The sequence below is a fragment of the Lissotriton vulgaris genome, chromosome 3_1 (genome assembly GCF_964263255.1).
Source record: "Lissotriton vulgaris chromosome 3_1, aLisVul1.2, whole genome shotgun sequence".
NCBI classification, from domain to species: Eukaryota; Metazoa; Chordata; class Amphibia; order Caudata; family Salamandridae; genus Lissotriton; species Lissotriton vulgaris.
In genome coordinates this window covers 130,470,067-130,490,065 of record NC_141689.1, presented here as the reverse complement: position 1 = coordinate 130,490,065, position 19,999 = coordinate 130,470,067, and positions in this window count along the sequence as shown.

Below are 19,999 nucleotides of genomic sequence, written 5' to 3'. Positions count from 1 at the left end.
CAACTCACATCATAAAAGTGAAAAATCAAGACAGCTTTCACTCGAGGTAATAATTCCCCAATGGCGCAACACAACCCCGTCTACAAAACTAATAAAACGAATAAAACCAACACATTAGAAACATAAAGTTTAGTATCACGGTACCTGGTTGCTGAGACTATGTACCAATATGCTGTGAAAACCAATAATACGAATAATCAATGCTGGTGTTCAATGTTCAAGTGGTTGCCAGCACCAGACATTCTGTGCGGAATGGCTTACACGCACCCCACACACCTCCAGCACAGGCATCACTGCACATGTGGCCCTGCAAAAAAAGAGAATGTGCGCATGTGCCCATAGCCAGTTCAAATGATATCTGTGTGTGTCCCTGTGGTCTTGTAGTAAGCATGTGGGCCCTGGGCCCCACGACATTACATTGTGCTGTGTACATCGGAGGCAGACGTGTCAAAGCAGGTAGGAGGTTGAAGCTTGGACATGTAGCTTCGTCGTCACCCACTCAATTCATAAGGGGAGTGGCCAGGGCCGTCGTACACAGAGCCAACATGGGTGTGTGACTGCATATTGAGCACCCCTGGGTGTGGTTCTGTACTGTGAATACACATCTGCATGTGTATTCACGGCAGGGTGGGTCTCCTTAGTGAGGTGTTGGAGGGCCGTGAGGGTGAAAGATACCTATATATGTGCCCTGGTTCGCATTCCATGGGTTTGGCCCCCACTAACACCTGTTGGGTCACATCCTTTGGTGGGCTGACACCCTGCATTGGGATGGTAACAGAGTAGAGGGAAAAGGAGGTTTACTCAAGACCAGGTCGTCCTCCTAGGTACAGTTACAAAAAATGAAGCCAGTGTCTGGGTTCAGGGACCTGTCTTGTGTGTGGGCTATCTACCAGCAGTGTGTAGGTGTAGCCGTTCAGAAAGAAAAGAATTTTTCTTTCTTGTTATCCCCTCACTCACCGGAGTTTCCTCACGGTGACATGCTTCATCATCGGGGTCATCCCAGTTCTCTACGAAAAGGGGCGTGCTGCGACTCTCGAGCTACGAAGTGAAGGACTATGTGTGGTGAGAGTAAGTGGAGTGGATGTGTGTGTGAGTGTTAAAAATACCGTGCTAGTGGGCCTCAATGTTTTATTCTGCTCCTAGACCGGTATGTTAAAAGTGGGGTTTGTACTGTGGACCAACCCTGCATTGGGATGCCATGTGTGGGAGGGTAAAGCGTTGTGAGTCAACTGTGCTTGCGGGAGCTTCCTGCTGTGTGGTCTGTTGCAGGCTCGGTGTTCTCCTCTGAGTAGCTTGGCTGTCCGAGTCCTGGTGGGGGGTTGTATGGGATATTCATGTGCTGGTGTGGGGCATTGGTGTCGACGGTGAGGTGGTCCTCTCCGGCATCACTGGTGTGTTGTATTGCGTGCTCTGCTGCAGGTGTTGTGTGCCCCTCTGTGATGTGAAGGGGAGGTGCATGTTGCCTTTGTGTTGACATATATTGTGCTAGTTTGCATGCAGACTGTATGGTAGTGTACATTGTGACTGGTTGGGGGTGCTGGATTCTTCTGCGGGCCTTGAACTGTGTTTTTTCCTCGTTTTTATACTGTTTTAATTTATTTTAATTGTCTGTGTGTTGTTTGCACTGATTAAACTGAATACTGAAAATCGAGGCTGTTAGTATTCAGGGGAACTAAAGAATTTTTTATTTCTGGGCGCTGCTATTACTGCGCTATTTTTTACTAACGTGGAGTGGGTTATACTCCTTCTCCTCGTGCACTTTGCACTTTTGGCTGGGACTGCCTGATCCAAGTGGCCATCTTGTTTGGGCCACACGCCTTTTTCGGTCAGCGTTCTAGTGGATGCACGGCGTCCTGACACCAGCCTACTTAGCGGGCAGTGTTCGGGAGTGCAACCCCTTGAAAGGTGTTTTTTACCCTTGTTTTTATACTGTTTTAATTTCTTTTAATTTTCTGTGTCTTGTTTGCACTGATTAAATGAAATACGGAGAATCATGCTGTTAGTACTCAGGGGAACTAAAGAATTAAAATTTCTGGGGGCTGCTATTACAGCTCTCTTTTTTACTAACGTGGAGTGTGTTATACTCCTTCTCATCCTGCACTTTGTACTTTTAGCTGGGACTGCCTGATACGAGTGGCCATCTTGTTTGGGCCACTAGCCTTTTTCGGTCAGCATTCTAGTGGCTGCACTGAGTCCTGACACCAGCCTACTTAATGGCCACTACCGGACGCGCAGTGGACGCGCAGGGGGCGAGCCTAAGGCAAGCTTGTCTGCACCCGTCAGCACCAAGACAGCGATCAGGGCCAGTGATGCTGCCCGATTTGAACTGACAGCTGGTGACAAGCTCCAATATTCTGGTGAATCCTTAAAAGCATTTCGGTCACCTCCCTGCCTCCCACCTGGCAACTGCGTTATGCCTAATCATTTAGAATCTGTTTGTGTAGTTTTTGGTTTTGCACCAATACTAGACATGCCATCTAGCAATCTGCCTAGTAGTTCTGTTGAGGCCCCTCACATTAGGGCTGCCCTTATCAATGCCAGATCACTCAGGAAGCATCATGTTGATGTTTATGACCTGGTATCTGATAATTCATTGGACCTATTGTGCATCACTGAGACTTGGTTGGATGCGTTCTCTAATCCAGTTGTCACTCTGGCTACCCCTGCAGGCTATAAGCTCTGTCGTGTCGACCATCCAGTCGGCAGGTGGGGTTGGTTTAGCCATCCTGTAAAAGGATAAATGGGTTCTTTAAAGCGAGGTTTCCAGCCCTTGGTGCACATGTGAGGCTTTAGTATCCACCTTTCTACTCACTTTACATTAGGAGGTTCCCTCTTTTCCCGTCCTTCTGGCCCTGCTAGTGCCTTTCCTAAAGCTTCTGGGGATGCCATAGTTGAGCGGGCACTTCGTTATGCACACTACTTGGTTTTAGGAGACGTAAATCTTCACCTATATTAAAGTGAGGCAAGAGACTCTATCGATTTTAAAGATTCTCTCCGACTGGCTCAAATTTCTCAATGGGTCAGTCACCCTAAACAACAAAGGGGGCCACATTTTGGATCGTATCTGCTCCAATTTCCCTATCCAGGTGGCCGAGCCCCTTCCTGTCTCCTGGCCCGATCATGTTCTTATCTGTTTTTCATGGGAGGTCACCCATCTTTCTCTGCCGGCTCGATGCCATCACCCTCCAATATTTGGCAAAATTGACCCTATGCAGTTCAATGGCACTTCGACAGCCACCCGGCCCTCCCTTCAACAAGATCTGGTTGGGAGTGTGTCTGGATTTACCAAATGGATCTCCGATTCGGTGGCCGCGGTATCTTCCTTGTGCCTGTCCAAGCTTGCCAGAGAGTCCCCTTCTAAACCCTGGTTTTCACCTGAGCTCAAAGCTTTGAAACATGAGTGTAAGATATTGGAGAGGGTGTAGCGGTCCAGCAGTTATTTCTCCTTAGCTAAACACACACTCAGAATTAAACAAAAAAGCTATTATACCGCCGTAGCCTTAGCTAAAGCCCGATACTTTACATCATGTATCGACCAGGCTAATAACAACGCTAAAGACATTTTTACCATTGTGCAGAGTTTTACGTCCCCGACTGCTCAGGCAAGCTCTGCCCCAGCCTCTGAGCTCTGGTGCAATACTCTTGCCAAGTTTTTTTGTGGATAAGATTAGCACCATTCATACTGCTCTTTCCTCTTGTGTTAATACACCTATGGCTTTCCCTTCTGCTCATCGTCATTTGTCCCTTCCCATACCTTGCCATCCCTTTTACCAGTTGATCTGGACAGCACTCTAAAAATTCTGAAAGGTTCAAAATTGGTTTCATCTGCTGACCCCTGTGCAGCTAGACTCTTGGCTTCAGCTGCTGACATTATCAATCCTGAAGTCAACATGATTGTCAATACCTCTCTGCGGGATGCTCTTGTTCTGGCTATCTGGAAGCAAGCTAAAATCCTCCCCCTCTTAAAAACGCCTACCTTGGATCCCCCGGCTCATCGAAATTATCTCCCCATTTCACTCCTGCCTAGTTTGGCTAAGGTGTGAAAAGGTGGTCACAAGTCAACTTACTGAGTTTGTCGAGGACATGGGTCTGCTCCATCCGGCACAACTGGATTCCGTGCTTCGTATAGCATGGATTCAGCCTTGTTGGAGGTGTCAGAGACGATACATGAGGGTGTGGATGCCGGTGGGAGGGTGACTTTGTTTATGCTGGACCTTTAGGCGGCATTCAATACAGTGCCCCACTCCTTGCTTCTTGATCGTCTCTCGGAGATTTGCATATCTTGTTCCGCCTTGGGCTGGATCAGTTCTTTCCTAGAGGGCCGATCGCAGCAGATCTGGCTTCCACCCTATGCCTCTGCTTCTCAGCCTTTGACCACGGGTGTCCTGCAGGCATCATCCCTCAACCCCCTTCTCTTTAACATCTATGTCACCCAGCTGGTTTATTTAGTGGAGACTTTGGGGGCTAAGGTGAGGCCTATGCTGATGACACTCAGCTTTTATTTTCTTGGAGAAGGGACGATGACTCGGTCTCCTCGGCTCAATACTGTTTACCCTCTAAATTTCACTGGCTCGCTCAAGCGCAGCTTAAATGTAATAAAGAGAACATGGAGATACTTCTGTATGGCAAAATCCCGGCAGACTTTAGTGAGAAACTATGGCCCCCAGACTCACCCTTGCCCAGTTCAAAGGGAGACTATGCTGGGGGTGTGATTTGAGGCGAACCTGTCTTTCTCATTCCTGGTCAAGAAGCTGGTTGGGACCTGCTTCGGCATCCTGAAAACATTGAGGACATTTCTTCCTCTTCTCTCGGCAAAGGAAACTGTTGTTCGCACTTTGATTCTTTCCTGCCTGGAATATGCTAATGCATTGTACACTGGCATCCTGGGCTATCTTTTAAAGAAATTTCAGATAGTGCAAAACCCGGCTGCCAGGCTCCTGCTGGGTCTTCCCAGTAGTCATTGGATCCCTGATACCCCTCTTCTTCCGTTGAGATTCGCTGATGGCACAGTGACTATACCTAATTATTTGTCTTGATATACTTATTGCCCCATGGTATCTTGTAGAGCATCCTTACATGGACTTTATCACCAGGGGAGTGTTGATTCTCTTTTTCCTTTACTGGTTAGGGTGTGGTCTCTGAACAATCACAACCGCCTCCATACTTAACAACTGCAGCCCAAATGTTTGATGTCCATACTGCAACATGGTGCATTATTTCACAACTCACCTCCGTCATAGTGGGGACGGGGGCGAAGGATCATCGCATGTTCAGCACAGGCGTGGGTGGATGTGGCGCTTCTTTGTCAGGATCGCTCTATCGCTACATGCAGCCTCACAAAAGCAGAGGGACCCGTTTTCATAGAGGATGGTGAAACTCGCTCTAGGTGCAACAACCTGCATTTTTTTTTTGGTTTTCCAGAAGATGCAGAAGGTGCTCAATTCACCACATTCCTTGAAGAATGGCTTAAATCCTGGATTCCACAAGACAAACTTTGCCCCTGATTTGCAATAGAACCTGCGCACTATGCGCTCGCCCCAGACCGCCTCAGGTGGTGCAATGCAGACATATGATTGAGGGTTGCTTTATCTTCAAGGACTGTCTGTGTCCTACTTGAGGCTAGAATGCACCCTGACTAAACTCTAAAATACTGACTATTCCAGAATGCACTCGTAAGGTCCAAGCAGAATGGAACCCCTATGAAGCAGTCAAACATAAACTCAGAGCTCTCCAACTATTGTACATCATTTTGTTCTCAGCCCAAAATAAAGTCATCTTTTAGGGCAAATCCATTTTTTTCTTTTTAAATACCAGAGTCCACTTGGGACTAATGGGGGTGGTGTCGCACACTACTCACACACCGGCGGTGTTGCCCCTCAGGACTCTGGTCAATGTAGTAAACTGTTCGCGATGCATCATCTTTCGATCTTCTGCTATCTTCGCTGTCTTCGCCATCCCTGGACACGTGTTTCGGGGTATCACCCCTCGTCAGCAGGGATAGGCCGAGTACTGGGGTTGTTGAAGGCTGCCAATATCTGCCATGTATAGTACTAATCAGGCGCGTAGGTGCGGGATCCAAGGCTCGTCAGCCCACTGCTCACGGGAGCTTTAAAGTTACAAATGGAGGTGGGGTTGCACACTACTAACAACTAAACCAACTGTTGAATTGCACTGGACCAGACCAAGTGGTCACGCGATACTAAATGTATGATAGATATCCTATCAGACCACCCACTTGGCGGAGCCTCGTCATGTAGGACGTCTAGAACCAGGGTGGTGTGTCCAAGCCCAGATGAATTTGGCCAGACAACACACAATTCTGGTTCATACAGTGGAAGTGTCCATGCCACTGAGTGGTGCTGGTAAAGTGCAGTGCAAACAAAAAGGTGAATAAGTGATGTTTAAAATGACGTTCGAGGCAAAAAAAATTCTTTATTGATATTCACCAGGACGTCAGCTTAAAAAGAAGTGTAGAACAGTGTGAAAAAATCACTGTTTGCTTAGCTATGTTGTTAAATCGGCCAACATGTTTCTGCCAACTGGTGAAAGTGCACCGGCATTCTTCATGGCCATATAAATAAGCTGTTGCTACTGCAAACAAACACTCTAATGTTTTTCTATCAAGTGAAAAAGACAGACCCAGAGTCCTCAAGGACTGTCAAACTAATGGTGTGGTCAACTGGACCATCCTACCGTATCCCCTTGTGCAAATGTCTCGATGGAGGATACATTCCCAGCAATGTGTGGGAGTCAAACCTCACCTCACCCGGCAACGGCTCGGAGAATGAGGCCCCGCTCTCTCCGTCGGTACCTCTCGGCTGAAAACGAAGCCAAAGGGGAGCCCAAAATAAAGTCATCTTTTAGGGCAAATCCATTTTTTTCTTTTTAAATACCAGAGTCCACTTGGGACTAATGGGGGTGGTGTTGCATACTACTCACACACCGGCGGTGTTGCCCCTCAGGACTCTGGTCAATGTAGTAAACTGTTCGCGATGCATCATCTTTCGATCTTCTGCTATCTTCGTGAGAGCTGCAGCCAAGTCAGGCAAGTCAGTGATGCAGCTCCAGCAGATCCACAAGCAGGTAGATCCCAGCCTACTATTGCTTCTTATGCCATTTTTTAATGGCAATTTTTCTAAGTCCCACGTTTAACGATTTGGCTGGAGAACCACTTTTTGTACAAAGTCCAAGGACTGGTTATTCACCACTTTACGGTCGGGACACACTCCAAGTAGAGGCCAGGTGCAGAGTTCAAGGTCTCTAGAGCTTGTTTTGTCCCTGTAGCTCACACAAAAAGTCAGGCATGAAGCACTTGGAGGCACTCTGGTAGCTCTGCAATTAAGCAGCAAGGCAGGCCTCAAGAAGCAAAGAAGTCCTCTGAAGTACAAGGCAGTCCTTCTGGGAGATGCTACACAGGTCCAGGAGTGCACTGAAGTGTTGTTATGAGGATGCCATCCTATGAAGTGCGGACAATTTTGGCTATTTCCCCATCTGGTTCTGGAAATTCCCTTTCTACCCCTGCCCAGGCTCCAAGTGGTTTAGGGTGACAAAAGGCTAGTGCCAAATACCTTTGTTTGTAGGTTAGAGGCTGCTCCTTGAAATAAAAGTGAGACAGGGAACAGCTCCGCCGTACCCATCTAGCAGGATTGGCCATGCTGCCAAACGATACTCCTCCTTTGTCTCACTGTCTGGGAGTAATTCACAAAGGCCAACTGCCAACTATTCACTGTCATGCAACCCAGGACAGAGGCACCAATTGGTTAGGCAAGAAAGTGACAATGTTCTTCGATTAGCATTTTAAGAATTGTGACTTAATATCTGAATTTCCTATTAAAGGGAATTTTAAATGACAATTCTTTAAAGATTATGACATTTCTACCTGTTCCCAACCAAATGTTAGAGCTTATTCAATTAATTAAGGTAACCCAATTATTATCCTATCGGATAGGTAGATCTCACAGTGGTGAAAAACGGATGTGTGAGTTTTTCACTACTAGGAAATGGAAAACTTAAAAACACATGGCCTACCTACAATGCATCCCACCCTATGGGCTATATTAGAGTTGACTTATATTTATGAAAAAGGAAGGTTTAGGCTTGAAAAAAGGTTTACTTTGCCTGTTTGAATTGGCTGATAAAAGCTGCACATAGGCTGCAATGGTAGATCTGAGACATGTTTTAAATACCTACTTATGTGGGTGGCACAATATGTTCTGCAGGCCTACTAGCAGCATTTCACTTACAGGCCCAAGGTACGTGGCTTAACACTTTACTAGGCACTTACAAGTAATTGAACCATGGCAATTGAGTGTAGGACAATTTTGCCATGTTTTTAAGGAGGTGAGCACACGCACTTTAGTACTCTTTAGCAGTGCCCAGATTCCTAATGCCAACAAAAACAAAATTCAGAAAACAGGAGGGGAGGCGTAAAAATGTTTGGAGTGACTGCAGAAAGGGCCAAGACCAACAAGCAGCTACTGTGTGCTTTCATAAAGAAAAACATTGTTTTTCCATTCTGTATATCAATGCAAGATTCTAGCTTGAGGATGCCTTCCTTTGTCTATAGGCCATATTACATTGAAAAGTTATAAAAGATTCTAGCAACTGGAGTGGGGATGCCGAGTGACTAGTTGCTGGGGAGAAATATTTCCAGGATGTGGGAATGACAATATTTGGGGTGTATGTGGCTTTTACCACTATTTCATTTTTCTCTACTAAAATGTTTATAATTATGATGATCATTCTTTTTAACATAATTTATGCAATAATGGACTATACAAAGCTCTAATATATTATAAAATAACATTACTGTTGTGTGCAAATATTGAGAGGTTCAATGTGTAGTGATTTTCTGACAGCTCTGTATGACTCTTTGCACCCTCAATGCAGTGGGCGGGGGGGAGTTTATGTCTCCTCTGAGAAGACCATACGTTCCTATTGCACCAAGCTATCTCAGGGTACCCCATACAATGAAGAAAGTAGCATAAACCTTCTTATTTGTCTCGGTCAGTCCATGCTAGGTGTGATTACTCCATCCAACCCTGATTTTCCCATGAATTCTAGTACTTTTAGTTTTACTATTGATGATAGCATTGAAGAAACAATTGTTCACAATTTCAAAGAGTAAAGCAGGACTAGAAATGTATGAATTGCGCCACTTTTTAAGGTGCTCATGATAAACTGTTACTCAAATGCCTCAGGGACTTAACAGAAGCCCCTGTAGCTCACAGAATTCCACCAACCCTGTCTCTGTAAAATATAAAAGACTCAGGGTCCCACATCATATTCTGCAGGGGGCCCGTTATCTTGCGTTACAGCATTTAAAAGCCCCAAAACACAAGTTGATTGGGAAGTAATTCCTCTGTGGAATTCCGTTCAGTGAGGAGTGGGACATTGTTTCCACACCTGGATTTATCAGGTGAGGGGAAAACAATGACCATTTTACCAAGTAGAAAATATGCATGTGTAGTGACCATTGGAATGAGCTACAATGAATACTAGCCCGTTCACTGGCCCCCACCCAATCTCCTCCCAAAGTACTATGGGAACAAATAATGGTCCCCCTGCAATCAATGTACTCTCCTCTCTTCTCTTACTTTCCCCATGCACCTTGCCCCCCCAAGAGCTCCCTAAATGTTAACGTTGCCATGGAACAGCAAACACTGCAGAATTTCACCCAATAAAACCTGCTCTGCACAGTTATTCCCCATTCTGTTGGAATCAACTCATAATTGCATGGCACTGGAAGAGGTTGATTGCACTGTGCCTTTTTTTATGTATGTGGAAGTGTTACACCCGAGGCTTGCAAATGCCCAAAACATGCACACTGGAAACAGAAATGTCAGACATATACATAGTGAAAAAGTGGCATCTATGGGCGAACAGCCACAGCAAAGTTGAATTGTACATAATGAACTTCTTCGCAACCCACAAAGCTCTCTGTGCATCACTTCAAGGAGAAAAGCTACTGTTCTAAGAAGGCTATTGTGAACTTTAGTACACGGCATCTATGATTCTCTGTTTTCAAATAATATTAATAAAGTGTCATTCGAGAAGATCTCTTTATGAATCCATTAAATAAATGAAAGGCTTAGCAAGATAGGAGTTGGAGAGCATCCTCAGCTCACACAGAGACTCCCTAAGGAGAAGATATTGCCTTCAACCTGCTGCTGATGCTAAATGGAGTGAACATTTCAGTAAAATTCCTTTTCTCCCCTTATATTGCTGGACGCATAAATACTGTCATGTCACACTCTCACAGAGATGAGGGGGCACATTTACTAACAAAACAACGCAAATGTGCCCTATTAACTAAGATGTGGTGCATTTCTGCTCTCTCCTAGTGTATGCACTCTGGGGCCTATTCATAAGGAGTCAGTGCTGAACTAACTGCACTTTATCGCAGCTAAAGTCGTGATAATTGTACCCCACCATTCACAAGCAGGTGCAAACAGACCACAGCACCAGTTTTCCTGCAATAGCAGCCGCAAAAAAATTGCCACAGAGGCCCCCCCAACCAACGCTCATGAGATGCAGAGTAGGCGTTCCTGTGCAAAAACCTGCGACAACACCACACCTCAACATTCACAAAGACCAGACAGATCGGCAATAAGAACACTAAACAAGCAATAAGGCACGTTTTGGCAGGAAATTTACACCTGCTCTGACCTGGTGTAACGTCGGATGGCAGCCTGCACCACAATAGGGAGCACAGCCCAGGGCATCAGCGGAAGGGCTACAGATGCCATGGAGATACACATCATGCAGGTCAAACACCAAAGAGGGCCACAACACCCACCCAGCACACCACCCCCCAGACCACCACAAACACTGTGTAGATAAAGACAGTGGCCCCCCCAGGAAACGCACCTGCCTCACAGGTCCAACACCTGACATTGTCACTGTCCACTACAGGCTGAAAGGGACAACCGTCCTAGGCATCCTGGCCATCATCGCTCAACAGGCCCACGCACCAACACAGCGGACAACCAACATTCCACCCCCCACCAAGCTGATGGCTGTGCTGCACATGTTGACCCCTGGCATACCCCAAACAACGCCTGCCAGAGTCGGCAGAGTCTCACAGCCAGCCCCATCCAAATCGCCCACACCTGTCCTGGACATCACCATCACCCTGGCACACCAGGCGCCATACGTACAACACAATGTGCAGAAACAGCTAAAGATCGAGCAAGGACCATACGCCAGAGCCGGATGCATGCATGTCTAGGGGGCAATCCACAGTACACATAGCCCACCTTTTCCCCCTAGTGACAAAGCACAATATCAATGCCACCGGAAGTACATATCACACATCAATGTGCAGGCAACATCACAACACTGTGGTACCTTCACCAATGTCGCCTCCAAATACACAGCCAGTGTGCATGATCCCTTCACCCTCCGACAGTCCATCAGCAACCAGCCTTCCCAGGATGGCACCAAGGGAAATGTACAGCTGCTTGGCAAGTTCCCAATTAACACCACACTCAACTCAACTCCACAACCATGCAATCCACAACTCTGTTAATGCACACCTCACAAACTCACAACCAACATGCACAACAACATGCACACCCACCAGACATGATAGAACAACTTACAATGGTAACCTGGGAAAGCCGTCAACATGACCAATAAATGGCATTGCACCTCACAATGTAGAAAAGGAGAAAGACAGTGCACACCTTCTTTTGGGATTAGAATCCAATGCTTACTCAATATGTATTATGTCACTACTCTAACTGAAATTGTTATAAGTGCGCTACACAGTGTATGTGGATTGCCAAATCCACATTGGTAATTAATAGGAAAAAAATCAAGATAACTCTCCCCTGAAAACCCGTGTGCACTACTGAGAGAATGTCTGTATGATAATCTTTCTTAACATTGTTTCAACTTCGTCATCAAAAAAGTATAACAGAGTAGACAAAGAAATAGAAACCAAATATACAATTCAACTTAAGTTAGTTATTGTCACAGTAAATCCTTGAACATACTTGTTGACATAAGATCAAGCAATCAAAATAGTTTTTTCACGAATACATCATATTTGTACATTTGTATTTGATATTCCACACCACAACATTAGACATGAGCCCGATGCATTTCGGCACTAGTGTCCCTTCTTCGGGGGCCACTGAAATTCAAAAACAAACAAATATATTAATTTTTCGAAAACATTCTAAACAACATCATTGATTACTGCTGCCAAATTGTCATAGCCAGAGAGGGGTGACAGTGTGTTAAAGGAAAAAGTACATACCTTAACCTCCCGACCCATGTGTTCACAAAACATTAAAAGTAGTCATGAAACATAATGTGCACCTGTGCACTCAACTCACATCATAAAAGTGAAAAATCAAGACAGCTTTCACTCGAGGTAATAATTCCCCAATGGCGCAACACAACCCCGTCTACAAAACTAATAAAACGAATAAAACCAACACATTAGAAACATAAAGTTTAGTATCACGGTACCTGGTTGCTGAGACTATGTACCAATATGCTGTGAAAACCAATAATACGAATAATCAATGCTGGTGTTCAATGTTCAAGTGGTTGCCAGCACCAGACATTCTGTGCGGAATGGCTTACACGCACCCCACACACCTCCAGCACAGGCATCACTGCACATGTGGCCCTGCAAAAAAAGAGAATGTGCGCATGTGCCCATAGCCAGTTCAAATGATATCTGTGTGTGTCCCTGTGGTCTTGTAGTAAGCATGTGGGCCCTGGGTCCCACGACATTACATTGTGCTGTGTACATCGGAGGCAGACGTGTCAAAGCAGGTAGGAGGTTGAAGCTTGGACATGTAGCTTCGTCGTCACCCACTCAATTCATAAGGGGAGTGGCCAGGGCCGTCGTACACAGAGCCAACATGGGTGTGTGACTGCATATTGAGCACCCCTGGGTGTGGTTCTGTACTGTGAATACACATCTGCATGTGTATTCACGGCAGGGTGGGTCTCCTTAGTGAGGTGTTGGAGGGCCGTGAGGGTGAAAGATACCTATATATGTGCCCTGGTTCGCATTCCATGGGTTTGGCCCCCACTAACACCTGTTGGGTCACATCCTTTGGTGGGCTGACACCCTGCATTGGGATGGTAACAGAGTAGAGGGAAAAGGAGGTTTACTCAAGACCAGGTCGTCCTCCTAGGTACAGTTACAAAAAATGAAGCCAGTGTCTGGGTTCAGGGACCTGTCTTGTGTGTGGGCTATCTACCAGCAGTGTGTAGGTGTAGCCGTTCAGAAAGAAAAGAATTTTTCTTTCTTGTTATCCCCTCACTCACCGGAGTTTCCTCACGGTGACATGCTTCATCATCGGGGTCATCCCAGTTCTCTACGAAAAGGGGCGTGCTGCGACTCTCGAGCTACGAAGTGAAGGACTATGTGTGGTGAGAGTAAGTGGAGTGGATGTGTGTGTGAGTGTTAAAAATACCGTGCTAGTGGGCCTCAATGTTTTATTCTGCTCCTAGACCGGTATGTTAAAAGTGGGGTTTGTACTGTGGACCAACCCTGCATTGGGATGCCATGTGTGGGAGGGTAAAGCGTTGTGAGTCAACTGTGCTTGCGGGAGCTTCCTGCTGTGTGGTCTGTTGCAGGCTCGGTGTTCTCCTCTGAGTAGCTTGGCTGTCCGAGTCCTGGTGGGGGGTTGTATGGGATATTCATGTGCTGGTGTGGGGCATTGGTGTCGACGGTGAGGTGGTCCTCTCCGGCATCACTGGTGTGTTGTATTGCGTGCTCTGCTGCAGGTGTTGTGTGCCCCTCTGTGATGTGAAGGGGAGGTGCATGTTGCCTTTGTGTTGACATATATTGTGCTAGTTTGCATGCAGACTGTATGGTAGTGTACATTGTGACTGGTTGGGGGTGCTGGATTCTTCTGCGGGCCTTGAACTGTGTTTTTTCCTCGTTTTTATACTGTTTTAATTTATTTTAATTGTCTGTGTGTTGTTTGCACTGATTAAACTGAATACTGAAAATCGAGGCTGTTAGTATTCAGGGGAACTAAAGAATTTTTTATTTCTGGGCGCTGCTATTACTGCGCTATTTTTTACTAACGTGGAGTGGGTTATACTCCTTCTCCTCGTGCACTTTGCACTTTTGGCTGGGACTGCCTGATCCAAGTGGCCATCTTGTTTGGGCCACACGCCTTTTTCGGTCAGCGTTCTAGTGGATGCACGGCGTCCTGACACCAGCCTACTTAGCGGGCAGTGTTCGGGAGTGCAACCCCTTGAAAGGTGTTTTTTACCCTTGTTTTTATACTGTTTTAATTTCTTTTAATTTTCTGTGTCTTGTTTGCACTGATTAAATGAAATACGGAGAATCATGCTGTTAGTACTCAGGGGAACTAAAGAATTAAAATTTCTGGGGGCTGCTATTACAGCTCTCTTTTTTACTAACGTGGAGTGTGTTATACTCCTTCTCATCCTGCACTTTGTACTTTTAGCTGGGACTGCCTGATACGAGTGGCCATCTTGTTTGGGCCACTAGCCTTTTTCGGTCAGCATTCTAGTGGCTGCACTGAGTCCTGACACCAGCCTACTTAATGGCCACTACCGGACGCGCAGTGGACGCGCAGGGGGCGAGCCTAAGGCAAGCTTGTCTGCACCCGTCAGCACCAAGACAGCGATCAGGGCCAGTGATGCTGCCCGATTTGAACTGACAGCTGGTGACAAGCTCCAATATTCTGGTGAATCCTTAAAAGCATTTCGGTCACCTCCCTGCCTCCCACCTGGCAACTGCGTTATGCCTAATCATTTAGAATCTGTTTGTGTAGTTTTTGGTTTTGCACCAATACTAGACATGCCATCTAGCAATCTGCCTAGTAGTTCTGTTGAGGCCCCTCACATTAGGGCTGCCCTTATCAATGCCAGATCACTCAGGAAGCATCATGTTGATGTTTATGACCTGGTATCTGATAATTCATTGGACCTATTGTGCATCACTGAGACTTGGTTGGATGCGTTCTCTAATCCAGTTGTCACTCTGGCTACCCCTGCAGGCTATAAGCTCTGTCGTGTCGACCATCCAGTCGGCAGGTGGGGTTGGTTTAGCCATCCTGTAAAAGGATAAATGGGTTCTTTAAAGCGAGGTTTCCAGCCCTTGGTGCACATGTGAGGCTTTAGTATCCACCTTTCTACTCACTTTACATTAGGAGGTTCCCTCTTTTCCCGTCCTTCTGGCCCTGCTAGTGCCTTTCCTAAAGCTTCTGGGGATGCCATAGTTGAGCGGGCACTTCGTTATGCACACTACTTGGTTTTAGGAGACGTAAATCTTCACCTATATTAAAGTGAGGCAAGAGACTCTATCGATTTTAAAGATTCTCTCCGACTGGCTCAAATTTCTCAATGGGTCAGTCACCCTAAACAACAAAGGGGGCCACATTTTGGATCGTATCTGCTCCAATTTCCCTATCCAGGTGGCCGAGCCCCTTCCTGTCTCCTGGCCCGATCATGTTCTTATCTGTTTTTCATGGGAGGTCACCCATCTTTCTCTGCCGGCTCGATGCCATCACCCTCCAATATTTGGCAAAATTGACCCTATGCAGTTCAATGGCACTTCGACAGCCACCCGGCCCTCCCTTCAACAAGATCTGGTTGGGAGTGTGTCTGGATTTACCAAATGGATCTCCGATTCGGTGGCCGCGGTATCTTCCTTGTGCCTGTCCAAGCTTGCCAGAGAGTCCCCTTCTAAACCCTGGTTTTCACCTGAGCTCAAAGCTTTGAAACATGAGTGTAAGATATTGGAGAGGGTGTAGCGGTCCAGCAGTTATTTCTCCTTAGCTAAACACACACTCAGAATTAAACAAAAAAGCTATTATACCGCCGTAGCCTTAGCTAAAGCCCGATACTTTACATCATGTATCGACCAGGCTAATAACAACGCTAAAGACATTTTTACCATTGTGCAGAGTTTTACGTCCCCGACTGCTCAGGCAAGCTCTGCCCCAGCCTCTGAGCTCTGGTGCAATACTCTTGCCAAGTTTTTTTGTGGATAAGATTAGCACCATTCATACTGCTCTTTCCTCTTGTGTTAATACACCTATGGCTTTCCCTTCTGCTCATCGTCATTTGTCCCTTCCCATACCTTGCCATCCTTTTTACCAGTTGATCTGGACAGCACTCTAAAAATTCTGAAAGGTTCAAAATTGGTTTCATCTGCTGACCCCTGTGCAGCTAGACTCTTGGCTTCAGCTGCTGACATTATCAATCCTGAAGTCAACATGATTGTCAATACCTCTCTGCGGGATGCTCTTGTTCTGGCTATCTGGAAGCAAGCTAAAATCCTCCCCCTCTTAAAAACGCCTACCTTGGATCCCCCGGCTCATCGAAATTATCTCCCCATTTCACTCCTGCCTAGTTTGGCTAAGGTGTGAAAAGGTGGTCACAAGTCAACTTACTGAGTTTGTCGAGGACATGGGTCTGCTCCATCCGGCACAACTGGATTCCGTGCTTCGTATAGCATGGATTCAGCCTTGTTGGAGGTGTCAGAGACGATACATGAGGGTGTGGATGCCGGTGGGAGGGTGACTTTGTTTATGCTGGACCTTTAGGCGGCATTCAATACAGTGCCCCACTCCTTGCTTCTTGATCGTCTCTCGGAGATTTGCATATCTTGTTCCGCCTTGGGCTGGATCAGTTCTTTCCTAGAGGGCCGATCGCAGCAGATCTGGCTTCCACCCTATGCCTCTGCTTCTCAGCCTTTGACCACGGGTGTCCTGCAGGCATCATCCCTCAACCCCCTTCTCTTTAACATCTATGTCACCCAGCTGGTTTATTTAGTGGAGACTTTGGGGGCTAAGGTGAGGCCTATGCTGATGACACTCAGCTTTTATTTTCTTGGAGAAGGGACGATGACTCGGTCTCCTCGGCTCAATACTGTTTACCCTCTAAATTTCACTGGCTCGCTCAAGCGCAGCTTAAATGTAATAAAGAGAACATGGAGATACTTCTGTATGGCAAAATCCCGGCAGACTTTAGTGAGAAACTATGGCCCCCAGACTCACCCTTGCCCAGTTCAAAGGGAGACTATGCTGGGGGTGTGATTTGAGGCGAACCTGTCTTTCTCATTCCTGGTCAAGAAGCTGGTTGGGACCTGCTTCGGCATCCTGAAAACATTGAGGAAATTTCTTCCTCTTCTCTCGGCAAAGGAAACTGTTGTTCGCACTTTGATTCTTTCCTGCCTGGAATATGCTAATGCATTGTACACTGGCATCCTGGGCTATCTTTTAAAGAAATTTCAGATAGTGCAAAACCCGGCTGCCAGGCTCCTGCTGGGTCTTCCCAGTAGTCATTGGATCCCTGATACCCCTCTTCTTCCGTTGAGATTCGCTGATGGCACAGTGACTATACCTAATTATTTGTCTTGATATACTTATTGCCCCATGGTATCTTGTAGAGCATCCTTACATGGACTTTATCACCAGGGGAGTGTTGATTCTCTTTTTCCTTTACTGGTTAGGGTGTGGTCTCTGAACAATCACAACCGCCTCCATACTTAACAACTGCAGCCCAAATGTTTGATGTCCATACTGCAACATGGTGCATTATTTCACAACTCACCTCCGTCATAGTGGGGACGGGGGCGAAGGATCATCGCATGTTCAGCACAGGCGTGGGTGGATGTGGCGCTTCTTTGTCAGGATCGCTCTATCGCTACATGCAGCCTCACAAAAGCAGAGGGACCCGTTTTCATAGAGGATGGTGAAACTCGCTCTAGGTGCAACAACCTGCATTTTTTTTTTGGTTTTCCAGAAGATGCAGAAGGTGCTCAATTCACCACATTCCTTGAAGAATGGCTTAAATCCTGGATTCCACAAGACAAACTTTGCCCCTGATTTGCAATAGAACCTGCGCACTATGCGCTCGCCCCAGACCGCCTCAGGTGGTGCAATGCAGACATATGATTGAGGGTTGCTTTATCTTCAAGGACTGTCTGTGTCCTACTTGAGGCTAGAATGCACCCTGACTAAACTCTAAAATACTGACTATTCCAGAATGCACTCGTAAGGTCCAAGCAGAATGGAACCCCTATGAAGCAGTCAAACATAAACTCAGAGCTCTCCAACTATTGTACATCATTTTGTTCTCAGCCCAAAATAAAGTCATCTTTTAGGGCAAATCCATTTTTTTCTTTTTAAATACCAGAGTCCACTTGGGACTAATGGGGGTGGTGTCGCACACTACTCACACACCGGCGGTGTTGCCCCTCAGGACTCTGGTCAATGTAGTAAACTGTTCGCGATGCATCATCTTTCGATCTTCTGCTATCTTCGCTGTCTTCGCCATCCCTGGACACGTGTTTCGGGGTATCACCCCTCGTCAGCAGGGATAGGCCGAGTACTGGGGTTGTTGAAGGCTGCCAATATCTGCCATGTATAGTACTAATCAGGCGCGTAGGTGCGGGATCCAAGGCTCGTCAGCCCACTGCTCACGGGAGCTTTAAAGTTACAAATGGAGGTGGGGCTGCACACTACTAACAACTAAACCAACTGTTGAATTGCACTGGACCAGACCAAGTGGTCACGCGATACTAAATGTATGATAGATATCCTATCAGACCACCCACTTGGCGGAGCCTCGTCATGTAGGACGTCTAGAACCAGGGTGGTGTGTCCAAGCCCAGATGAATTTGGCCAGACAACACACAATTCTGGTTCATACAGTGGAAGTGTCCATGCCACTGAGTGGTGCTGGTAAAGTGCAGTGCAAACAAAAAGGTGAATAAGTGATGTTTAAAATGACGTTCGAGGCAAAAAAAATTCTTTATTGATATTCACCAGGACGTCAGCTTAAAAAGAAGTGTAGAACAGTGTGAAAAAATCACTGTTTGCTTAGCTATGTTGTTAAATCGGCCAACATGTTTCTGCCAACTGGTGAAAGTGCACCGGCATTCTTCATGGCCATATAAATAAGCTGTTGCTACTGCAAACAAACACTCTAATGTTTTTCTATCAAGTGAAAAAGACAGACCCAGAGTCCTCAAGGACTGTCAAACTAATGGTGTGGTCAACTGGACCATCCTACCGTATCCCCTTGTGCAAATGTCTCGATGGAGGATACATTCCCAGCAATGTGTGGGAGTCAAACCTCACCTCACCCGGCAACGGCTCGGAGAATGAGGCCCCGCTCTCTCCGTCGGTACCTCTCGGCTGAAAACGAAGCCAAAGGGGAGCCCAAAATAAAGTCATCTTTTAGGGCAAATCCATTTTTTTCTTTTTAAATACCAGAGTCCACTTGGGACTAATGGGGGTGGTGTTGCATACTACTCACACACCGGCGGTGTTGCCCCTCAGGACTCTGGTCAATGTAGTAAACTGTTCGCGATGCATCATCTTTCGATCTTCTGCTATCTTCGCTGTCTTCGCCATCCCTGGACACGTGTTTCGGGGTATCACCCCTCGTCAGCAGGGATAGGCCGTGTACTGGGGTTGTTGAAGGCTGCCAATATCTGCCATGTATAGTACTAATCAGGCGCGTAGGTGCGGGATCCAAGGCTCGTCAGCCCACTGCTCACAGGAGCGTTAAAGTTACAAATGGAGGTGGGGTTGCACACTACTCACACACCGGCAGTGTCGCCCCTATGGACTCTGGTCAATGTAGTAAAGTGTTTGCGATGCATCATCTTTCAATCTTCTGCTATCTTCGCTGTCTTCGCCATCCCTGGACACGTGTTTAGAGGTATCACCCCTCATTAGCAGGGATAGGCCGTGTACTGGGGTTGCCGACGGCTGCCAATATCTGCCAGGTATAGTACCACTTAGGCGCGTAGGTGCGGGATCCCAGGCTCGTCAGCCCACTGCTCACGGGAGCTATAAAAGTTACAAATGGGGGTGGGGTCGCACACTACTCACACACCGGCGGTGTCGCCCCCAAGGACTCTGGTCAATGTAGTAAAGTGTTCGCGATGCATCATCTTTCGATTGTCTGCTATCTTCGCTGTCTTCGCCATCTCTGGACACGTGTTTCGGGGTATCACCCCTCGTCAGCAGGGATA